The following is an 11,564-nucleotide window of genomic DNA, read 5'->3' on the forward strand; positions in this document are numbered from 1 at the left end:
ATTTGTGCAAAGATCAACTTCCCCATGGTGCTGCCCAGGTGAGTTCTTGGGCCGTTTCTGACACCTGGGTTTGGCACTTGTGGAGCTGTGCTGGCTGTGACTCCTGCTCCAGTGCCGGAGGTGGGAAATGCTCAGTCAGTGCCTATTTTTCCTCTCCTTCTCGAATTTCTCTTCACAGTGGCTAGAATGACACTCATAGGAAGAACAGTGGAGAAGGAAAATGCAGTGTTTTCTCCATATTGAAATTCAACAGCAAATAAAAAACCCACTTTTTCGTGGAAAAAAAATAGACTTTGCAACTGACTGATGGCCACCATATTCCCCTGTGAGCTGGGGCAAGAGCAGCCTTATGCATTGCCCCACCCCTTGACCCTGCTGTTATGGGCATGTTGGTCACACTTACTTGTGATCGCCATCCTTTCTAGTGCCAAACATGGCTTTGAAATCTAACTTTAGGAGCATAACTTTTTAAACAAAGATCCAAGCTTCTCACACATCCAAATGAACACTTTGAAAATATCCATCCCATGTATAAGGTATAATCTTTAATATTTAAATAAATTGCATATATATCAGATACTTCTAATACCAAATATTCATAAAAATAATCATAATCCTGAAATCTCACTTACCCAGTTTTGGAAAACTTGTTAAAGTAGTAATGAAATTATCTACGTGTATAGAATGTTATATCTTTATTATTAAATATTTCCATTATGCCATTTCTGGAATATTTTTAGAATTAATATAATCTGTTGTAATGAAAAGAAGAGTACTGGCATAGCTATTTGACAGAATGTGTTCCAGTTGAATGAGCTAATTAGCTTTTAATAATGAGATCCAGCCCATGGACTTACAAAGCAAGCTACTGGAGCCTAATGATTTCAAAAGCTATCACATTTACAAGTTAATGCCGTATAAATTATTCATGAGCATCTTTTAAATAAGTGTAATAAGTTATTTGCAGGGCTAGTGTTGCCTTAAAAGGAGGTTCTTCTGAAAAGTGCCTTTAGAAACAGAGCTTTTTTCGTGACCCCATATCCACCCTGTTTTTTGGTATTTTCACATGAAATTGCAGAAGTTTGGAAGTTGAAGGTCATTCACCAGCTCAGATTTCCTTCAGCCCACATCTCTGCTAAGGCCTGACAATCCCCATGGTTTAGGAGTGAGCAGAGGCATCAGAGTCACTCAGGGCAGTATTCAGCTTTTCTTATTCCCTCTCTTAATGGCAGATGGTTGCTGCCCATGCCTCCCTCAATACAGAAACCAATTCCAGGGAAACGTCCCAATGTTGAAGCCAGGAGAGCTGCACAGAGGCATCAGCAACACCCTTCTTTGTCACCCAGCCCTTTCTTTCATGGGCAGGTTCTGGCTCATCCAGCAGATTGAGATACCTGCCCCTGAGTGCAAAGCACCTGTGAAAAGTCAGTAATTTTACAAACTGGAGAAACTTCCAACACAGGCTTTGTCACTCTCGCCCTGAAAAAAAAAGGCAGAGTTTCAGTAGCTAAAGGTGAATCAAGCTTACAAAATATACAAAAAAATGGGTCAGGAGGTGGTTCAGGAGATATTCTACAGGTAATTAAGAGTTTTGAGCCTAAAGGAGGAGCACTAATTTAGAGGGAAGGATCTCTAGGAATCTGGGGACTAAGGGCAAGGGAAAGGTTGGCTTGATTTTAAGATATTTAGGGTATTTATACTCTTTTGCTGTTCTCCTATTGCCATGCTTGGCCTGGCTTAATGAATTCCAGTTGCCAACTGAAACAGGACTTCAGCTCAGGGCTTCAGTTTCTATCACCTGGGGATGCTTTTCTTTGAGGTTCAGAATAGTTAAAACGGGTTCATCAAGAAATTGATTTGTGAGAATATTTGAAAGTCAAATCTTGTAGTGCACAATCATCTCTGTCAAACATCACTTTTTATGCAAAAAGAATCTCTCTTCTAGCAGGGATTTTTTATTTATTTTATATACAGGTCATAAATCTACAAGTTCTAATTCTAGCTTAAGACCAACAAACACACAGTAAGATCAAGGCAGGAATGCTTTCCCTGTTTAATTGCCTGTCTGAGTTACATCTTGTCAAAGTTCCCTATGATTTGTTTTCTTATGGATGGTCCTCTAGACATTTTCTCCAATTTGTTATTATGCTTACCAATAGGGGATCTTGGATGACTCAGAAACATCAATTCCTGTAGAAATTCAGACTTTCAGAACAATTCCTGCCATTCCATTCAGCTGTCATCATTTGGGATTGTTCTGGGTTTGATTTTAGTGAGTTTTTGAGTCACAGCACAATCTCTTTGACCTCAGAAGGAACTATATGGTCCTCCTCATATTTCTTATTTGATTAACTACAACTGGTATTTTTAAAGAACAGAGGAAACAGTTTATTTCACAATTGGTCATTGAAAGCCAGAGAGTATTGTATTTTCTCTCAAAAAAGTAACTTAGCAATATTTATTTATCTTGTCAGGAAATAGGACGAGGGAAGATACTTGAACTTTGTTCCTCTTACTCACTGGTTACACAGAGAAGATGTTCAGTACAAATTTGAAGGGACAGAGGTTCATTAGATGTGTCAAACTTGAAAATCACAGCTGTTTCACTATCAAAGTTCATTTGTACAACCAAAAGAGACAAGCTTGACTCAGAGGATTTCCAGCAAAGCATGTGCTGTTTACCTTGGGGGTCAGCTCAGGAACATGGAGTCACTCCTCAAGGGATGCTAATTATTACCACCAGGCTCTCCAGCTTCCTGTAGCCCTTCAAGCTGCATTTTAGCCCTGCTTTCTTCATCATGAGTAGGTAGCGACCACAGCAATCTGTGAGAGAAAGGCAGGTATATAGGCACAAACATCCACATGTGCATGACTTTCCCCCCAACACACAAAACATTATAGAAGTCCAAAATATCTCCCCACAGGGAAAGGAAATAAGAGCAAACACCAGGCCAGTATTACTTAAGAAAATTACACTGTTTTTAAAAGGGGACAAAATGGCACATGGATCTGTGAGGGGATGCCTTCCACCTGGGTATCTTCCCTAAGCTCACCTCAAAGTTCATTCCTGAAGTTAAACCCCAGTTTTGCAGCAGTAGCAAGCCAAGCTGATGGGTCAGATGGTCTGCAGGAGGCTAAGAGGGATGACAGCAGTTGAAACACATCTCTGTATTTTTGTAAGAGGTATGAAAAGATTTTCAATGCATACTCCTGAAAAAAAACAATATAGATATTTAGTACTTCATGAACATTGTATCTGCTGTTAGCTGGGCTTTCAGAGGGCACCCCCATGAAGCTCTGGTTCAAAAAACAAGTTGATGTTCACTTGCAGGTTTCGGAGAAGTCCTATCTTCACAAGCTCTGACAAGGTCCTTAAGGAAGAGACAAGGAGCATTGTCAGTATTTGGGCATGCCCATCAAACTAGTTTCCATAAACATCCCAAAGGCACATTGAAAAAAAAAAAAAGGAAATCGTTTTTGTCAATCAGTTTAAATTACTTAATTTACAAGATGTTGAAAAAAAACAATGCACATGTTCGCAGACAATTCTGAGCTCTGTTTTTTCCCCTCCTTTAATTAGTACTTTATTAAACCTTTTAAAACCGTTAGTGTTTGCCAAGCAGTTCCATCAAGCTGCATCCATCAGTGAGTCCATGAGTTTTCAGTGGAGTGAAGAACAAATGAGCAATGTCAACAAGACATTCAGCTAAACAGGAACCAGGTGGGGTTTGACACAGTATTTTCAAGTAGTGCGTCATCACGTTGCATTCTTGAGCCTGGTGTGATTTCCTGGGAGCAGTGCCAAGGTCAGGCAAATCATTATTTGCCATTAATCACATCTTGGATATCGCATACACTTAAATTTCTCTTGTCCTTGTTTCTTTTGAACTGCCTCAGTCTTCTTTTGATTCTGACTGCAAGCTCTTGGAACAAGGATTTCCAACAATTTACAGTGTTTGGAGAAAGGCTGGAGTCTTCAGAGATCAGCCACCAAAACTGCACTGATCAGGAGACAAGTGCTGGCTTCACAGACACGTGGAACAGCGCTTTCCTCTCCCCAGGGGGTGCTTTGTTGTTCCTGAGCTGTCACCCAGCGTAAAGTCAGAGTGAATGAGGGATTCCTCATCCTACAGCACAACTGTGAGGGATTCATTCCTGGAGCACAACTCAGCTCCCACCTGCCTTTCTGCCGTTCCCCGGCTGTTGCGTTTCCACCCAAATTAAATCTCAGCCATTCGGGCAGTTCCTGGTGCCTTTTTCTCACTATGGGCGGAGCCCTGACACGAGAGCCCAAGCCCTCCTTCCAGCCCCTTTCCAAACCTCCTTTAGCTGCCTCAGTCTCCAGTGCAACCAGCATGGTCCCCTCAGGCAGACAGAAGGAGGACCTGAGCACAGTCTCCTTCTCCAGGATCAGGGCATGGCTTCATTTTGCAGATTCCATCTGCATGATATCTGGAAGATGCAATTTTCTTATATATTGAGCCATTAAAAAAATTTTACCAGCACTACATCTCCTATCTGATACAATCTTGCCTCAAAAACTCAATCTTGTAGCTCCTCCCCTTTCAGACACCTGCAGTGGATCTCTGCATGACACATAACTGCCAGGAGCAAACCTAAACCCACTGCCTCGTTACTCACCAATTCCCAGCTCCAGGCAGACATTTTGCATCTTCACAGGCAGAAACCTCTGTCATTTTTCCCCTTCACCTCCTTTGTTGATTTAACATCTTAAAACAGATAATTTTAAGAGCCTTTTGGACTGAAAGGCTTCCTGGGTGCCTGCACCATTACCCCTTCACTGTGTTTATTCTGAGCATCCAAAACCATCAACAGACAAATTAGACTCTTAATTACTGCAACAGGAAAATGAGCTTTGCTATTAAAAAATCACAATGGTGTCTTGCTAGAATAAAATTTAAGAAACATGCAGAGCAAGGAAAAGCATCAGGTGGACATAGAATCATAAAATGGTTTGGGTTGGAAGACACTTTAAAAATCATCTAGTTCCAACCCCCCTGCCATGGGCAGGAACACCTCCCTCTAGACCAGGTTGCTCAGAGCTCCATCCAACCTGGCCTTTGAACACTTCCTAACATGCTTTGGTATAATTTCCCTAATGTACCTGGTCAAAGATGGACTGTTGATACATGTTTTCTTTGTAAAAAGCACCTCTTAAAAATTTTCTCTTTATCCTTTTTCCTAAAAGTCTTCAACAGTTTGCCATTTTGTAATTATTTTGTTATCTCCTGCATTTGTAGTTCATCAAATCTCTCATTAGTTGCTTATCCACCAGGAATTGGAGATGATTATCACTCTGCTACTTTGAATTTATACTTTGATATGATAATTTGCTGTCTAGATTTTATCAGTAAGAGCCAGAGGAAGCAGCCTGAACACCCTGGCTGTAAGTTAATGAAGGATTTGTGGCCCTCCTTGGCAATTCTTTAACCATCGATCTGCCTCTGCAGGGACTTCGCCTAACGCCCCCCTCTGCCATGCAGTGAATTAGGTTGTGGTGCAGGGGGAGAAGTGATTATTCCAATACATTACTTCCAAGTCAGAGTGTCTAAACAGTGTCTACAGCCTGTATGGGAAGGGATGGTATAAAGGACTTGTTTACAGCCCTGAATGCACTCACCTCTCTTGGAATTCATTAAGTAGGTAAATAGCCTGAGTGGTAGTCTGAGCTTGTGTTTTGTGTCCATTTGTAATTCAGTTGTAACTCCACTAAAACGGTTTTCAGTGACCTTTGCTAGTTCAGTGTGTATATTTGAGGGAAGAAAAGGGAGCTTGTTTTTCACTACCATTTTTTCAGTTATTTATTTAATAAAAAGCTAATGCCAGATAGGCTTCCCTGCTAGCACTAAAACTACATCTGAGCAGAGGAGTAGCACCAGTTTGCTAGTTGCCCAGTCTTTGAGAAGACAGACACATTTATTTTCACAGAAAACATGAGCAAAATTCAGCCATTCATCTGAACAAACGTTTTCCCCAGGGTGACGGTCCCTGCAGGGACCCTGGAGCTCATTTTGGTTTAGGAACAAAGGCAGTGTGGGATGCGCCTCTACACAGCTCATCCCTGCCAGCCTTGGCCTTGGGCACAACCTTGTGGTGACCCAGCACCGCTGCCAGAGAGACATCGTGCCCCAGCCAGCACTGCCGTCGCAGGGGGAGTGCTCTGGGCTCAGTGCAAGCCTAGACTAAAATAATTAAAGTCCCTTGTCAGCTGCACAGACAGAATGTCACTGTCACCAAAGCCAAATTCCCATAGTTTTACAACTCCCAAAACAGGCTGCCAGCCTGCACCTGAGGCAACATTTCTGTGACCCTTCACCAACATTGACTAAGTAAATTCAGAAGGAAGATGATGACAAACACAAAAATTGGAACAACCATAAAATTTTGCCTGTTTGTATTTTTCAAAACAATTCCTGTTTGTAAAAGTTCCCAGTTCTTGGACTCCTTGGCTCAGCAGCTGCTTGCCCGGTTGCATAGCAACTTTCTCTCTGCTTCTGCTTGCCAGAATCAAAGGGCCACATGTTGCATAAAATAATTAGAGTATTTCTTGGCTCAGAGGGACTGAAGTTCAAGCAGGCTGGCTGGCACCTTGCTGCCTGCACTGCTCTCTGGCTCCAAACTCCCACCTTGACAATAAGTGATATTCATAGCACTGAAATCACAGACCTATCATTTGTCGTTTTTTTTTAAGGGCGCAGTATGGTCACTGGCCATCTCCTGCTCTGAAAATAAAGATGGAAGGGGTCTCTGTACAAGAAGATGATTATCCAGCATGAGGTGGGAGCATCCTTGTAAGAAAACCTGGTTTTACTACCATCTGGATTAGAAGACACAGTGCTCTCTTGGTCTTCCACAGTGAGATGTATGATGGCTATTTAATACTTCATAAAGATGCAAGACCTGACTGGGACAGCATCTCTGCATGCCAGTCATGAAAGTAATGGCAGTCAGCTCTGGACACACAGTCAGAGCCATGAAACCCACACCTGCCCTGGCTACAGCCTGGCATGGCCACAGGCAATGCCAGCCCATTGAAATATTATTGACAAAGCCTTTGCCTACTAGATTGGCTTTAGGACAACACCAGTTGCATTTTAGCATGAGGCTGAAGCACAGTGAGCTCTCAGGGTAACTCACCAGCTCCTTGCAGGACTGTGCTCTGGGAGGTTGCTGAGGGGACACTGTTTTGGTGGCATTTCATGTGTTTCTGCATACCTGTGCATTTCCTTTGGGGATGTACCCCAATAGAGAACATGGCCTTTCTGAAACAGAGACCCAAGCTGTGCCCCTCATCACTTCTCTGTTTTATGCTTTGTCCATAAAATCTATAAGGGTAGGCAATTACCCTAAATTCTTTCCAGCTGCCGCAAGCATAACCATCTTTAGAAGCAGTCCAACTTTCAACAGAAAAAAAAACCTAAAAGATCACTCTAAAAAGAGATGTTTTACAGGATCTTTAGGGCAAAAACCTGATCAAGCTTACAATGACAAATGACTGCCTTTGATGGAAATATGCAGATACACACGTACAAGGATTCAGCCCTGCTGTCCTGTATTCCTGCTGTTACTGGCAAATGGTCCATGGATTTAACGCAATCCTTTACTTGACCCTAAAACTTCCCCACATATTTTTTTTACATCTCATAATTTGCAGAGCACAGTGTCAGCAGGAAAGAAATCACAGTGAACAGTCATTCCATCCCTGTGCAGCAGCTCTGAATCACATGGGCAATCCAGCATGGTCCTTGCTGTGCTTTTGGGCCAGGCCACCCATCAGCAGTGCCAGGGTTTGCTGACAAGCAACAGAAAAAGGCTCTGCCCTGGCAAGCAATCAGAAGAGCTCGCAGCAGCCACGCTCAGTGCCCACCACGCTGTGTGGGGTCGGCTGGCAAACATGGCCTCCTGAGCTGTGGACACGAGCAACACATAAAACCTCAGTGGCTCAGGGAAAGCTGCTCAGTGATTTGGCCAAAGTGCCCAGCAAGCAGCTTCTGAGCATCCTGCCACTTCCTGACAGCTGAGACAGAATTGTCTCCTTTGTTCCTCTTTCCAAAACCCCACACTCCCCAATTCTTCTCTGTAAATCCAAACGGGTGGCTCAGATGCAAACCACAGGAGAAGAATCAGCCCTATCTTGCATCTACCCATATCCTCTGGTGCAGGTCCTGCACCAGCTTCAGAGGAGTCACACTTTATCTACATCACCCTGAAGGAAAGGAAAAAATCTGGCTATTTTCATCATCCATCCCTTTTCGTAGCACATAAAAAGCAGCTTACCTTGCTGGAAATATGTTGAAATCTCAGATTTAAAAGACCAAGGAACTTCCAAAGATAAGACCAGTGCTGGATTTGATCTGAAATTTGCAATGAAGAAAAAAAGGGCAGAAGCTCAGATCTTTCTTCTTAGTCTCTGTACAATATGAAAATACACATTTTTGAAGATGCTGTTTGCATTCATTTCATCCTAATTCTGATGCCTTTTCCCCTTAATCACCACAACAAATTCCAGTGAAAAAGCCACTCTCAATTTCCCCAATCCCATAAACATATATTCAACCCTCTAAAGATTAAATTTGAAGAGGGTAAGGGCAGAGACAGGTCACTTACTCACCTTACGGCAGGGTCAAACTTCCACCAGGAAAAGTCCAGCTGTGTCTGGACCTAGAACAACTAGTGTCTAAGAGCACTAATTTGGGATGCTAATTGATCTGCAGGCAGGTACCTCCTCAACTCCTTTAATTTCTAAACAATTTTCTGGAGACCAAGATGGATGTTTGTGCAGGGCATCAGAAATATGCAAACTATTTTTATATGTGTGAAGATAAATACATGTGCTAATTAGCAAATACTGTTTTTAGGGGGAATGAGGTATCTAAACATTTTTTTAAAATTTGGCGTCAGCTGCAGGAAGTAGTAATACTGTGCTGCAAATATTTAGCAATGCATAAAAAGCTGGTTCCTGATCATCCTAAGAACACAGGAATTAGTAGAGATTACCCCAGAAAGAGTTTGTTTTATTAAAAGCCAACATACTCCACAAGATTCTTTCCACACACATTTCTTCCCAGCTGTCTGATGCGTATAGAGTGTAAGTGCACACACAGAGTGAGCAGGAGGCTGGCTGCAGCTTCTTGAGAGCTCAGCATTTAGATGAAACATTTCTAAAATTCTTCAGTCATCTTTCCAACTTAAAAAATACAATTATCTTTCCCCTTGCTATAAAGCTTCCCCTCCCAAAGAATGTCTTGGTGCCCAAGTGCCAATATGCCCATCCCCATGGCTGCAGTGACCTGCCATGCCCATGTGCTCCCAGCTTCCCAGGCTCTCCAGCCCCCTCTGGGTGGAAGAACTCTTCAAAGGAGGAGCACAGTCACAGTCTGCTCTTATTCACTGTCCTGGAGGGTGCAAGGATGTATCCTGCATTCCTTTGGAAACTGCATGCCATCTGATGGGGACTTACACGCAGCCAGGATGCTTCACTCATGTTGTGATTTTACCTTAAATCCCCGTTACTTCCTGTAAATGCCAGCATGATCCAGCCTGAAAGGTGTGATGCAGCTCCTGCTGGGCTGGCCAGTGATGCCCAAAGCAGCTGACAGCAGACACAGGGGAGGAGACACTCAGCTTAAAGAATCCTAAGTTTTGGCTCTTCCACTGGGATAAAAACAACCACTGAGCAATTTGTTGTTCAGGTGAGAAACTCTTCTGTTCACACAGCCCATGTGAGGAAGAAAAGGGTTGTTATTCTGAGAAAAAAACCACTGTATTTTCTATCTCATCCTCCCCCTAGGCTCACACTGACACAGAGCTGCTGGGTTATGGCTGCTCAGTATCCACAGCCGTGCTCTGGGCACAAGCTGGGGCTCTGGGCAGTGAGTTGAGCTCCACTCCTGCTGCTGCCTATTTGTAGCCTAAAAAGCCCTCAGGGAGCAGCCCAGACCACCACTCAGCTTGCCATTCAAACACATGGAGTGGCTAAGTGGGGAGTATCACCTTCACGCTGCTGAGGCCACCCAGTACCATGGGCCGCTCTGAGGGCTTTCATATCCCTGCCTGACTCCCAGGCTGTGTGGGATCCCTCATCAGAAATGAAGCACTGCCTGAGCAATATAATCTCCCTCCTTTTTTCTTCTTTAATGAATGCAACAATGACAGCACAGTTATGATAGAAGGTTCCCTCTGGCAACAGAATCATAAAATAAGAATATGATAGATCCTCTGTCTGTTCAGAGCTGTATGTTGGCTCTGGCATTTTTATTTTTTAAAAATTCAGCTCACAAGTAAATGAACTTGGGCTAAAGCTTTTGGAAGTTGGTTTAGTGATCTTGAATAGGATTTGGTCCCATGAAAAGTTTCTTGCAGCTTCTCCTACTTTGAGTTGTAGAAATAGACATGGAAATAGCCATAGAAAAACCATAGATACTGGGGATTCTTCCTAAAAACCTCTCCTTGGTGATAAATATTGTTGTTCTTCAGATTTTTTACACTGTTTTTAGAAAATCAAGCAGTCCAAAGTTCAAAAATGTCAAACCTAAGGCTATTTGGACAACTTATACCATTGAATGGAAGACACATTGATTACAGACATGTTTGGTGATATTAGCACCAAACATAAGTGTTTGAACATCACCTCAATGCTTCAAGAGAAAACCCCTCCTTAAAATCTCTATGACAGTGGGAAATGGGGAGCCTTTTATCCTCCATGTGGAGACCTCTGTGGTGGCAGCTTTTGGCACACTGGCAAGTCCAGCTGAGGTCATGGAGCCCTTGGCTGTGCCCAGCTCTGAGGATGGCGTGACCTGCTCCTGAGAATATGTTGTGATGAGGGTGCAGGTGAGCATTATCACCTTTCCATCATATCCTTTTAGACTTTTTAAAGCCAAAGGCCTTCCAGGAGAATATAAGAACAGCTGGACCCCTGGTTTGTCTGGTCTTGGTGTTTTCTGCACCAGCTGGATCCTTTCAGCCAGAAATGTCTCATCTTTGGCTTCCATCCAGTTATGTGGAACCGCATCAAAGCCATCAGTATTACCTCAGTCCCTGAACTGAACCTGAAGGGGAAGTGAAAACCACTCCACCCATGGGCCTCAGCAAATAAATATTTGGTCTTTCTTTTCTTTAGGACTGTGAAAAAAGCCCCTTTTACCAACAACAAACCTGGGTACACATGAGAAGCTCATCCCAAAGGCAATACTTGAGCCCTGGTCCTAACTGATGGAAATAATGAATACATGATATACTGGTAAATCTTGTCTATGGTGCAGTAAATCTGTCTAAAATTTTGTAGTTCCCATAAAGTGAACTATTTGGCAATAAATTCTTTCAAGTCATAGAAACAGGACAAAGCAATGAAGATGCTGTCACTGAAATGTAGAGAAAACAATAATTTCCAGCAAGTATTAATTTTATAAAAATATATATGCATAGTGCGTATAAAATACATATAAAATATATATTGATATAAAATCTCATTACAGGGTATGCCAGGCATGCAGGTTTATGTGTAGAATACACATGCTATCCAACTACAAAATGTTACACAG

At 42.7% G+C, this 11,564-nt stretch overlaps 1 long non-coding RNA gene across 1 annotated transcript; it reads right to left on the bottom strand.

Moving 5' to 3' along the window:
• Positions 1 to 622: 622 nt before the first annotated feature.
• Positions 623 to 3,255, bottom strand: LOC138114872 (uncharacterized). The gene is made up of 3 exons (XR_011152851.1): positions 3,054 to 3,255; positions 2,683 to 2,823; positions 623 to 1,479 (listed from the first exon to the last, which is right to left on the bottom strand). It is a non-coding gene; the product is annotated as an uncharacterized lncRNA (long non-coding RNA).
• Between the last annotated feature and the right edge of the window lie 8,309 nt (positions 3,256 to 11,564).

The sequence above is a fragment of the Aphelocoma coerulescens genome, chromosome 9 (genome assembly GCF_041296385.1).
Source record: "Aphelocoma coerulescens isolate FSJ_1873_10779 chromosome 9, UR_Acoe_1.0, whole genome shotgun sequence".
Lineage (NCBI taxonomy): Eukaryota > Metazoa > Chordata > Aves > Passeriformes > Corvidae > Aphelocoma > Aphelocoma coerulescens.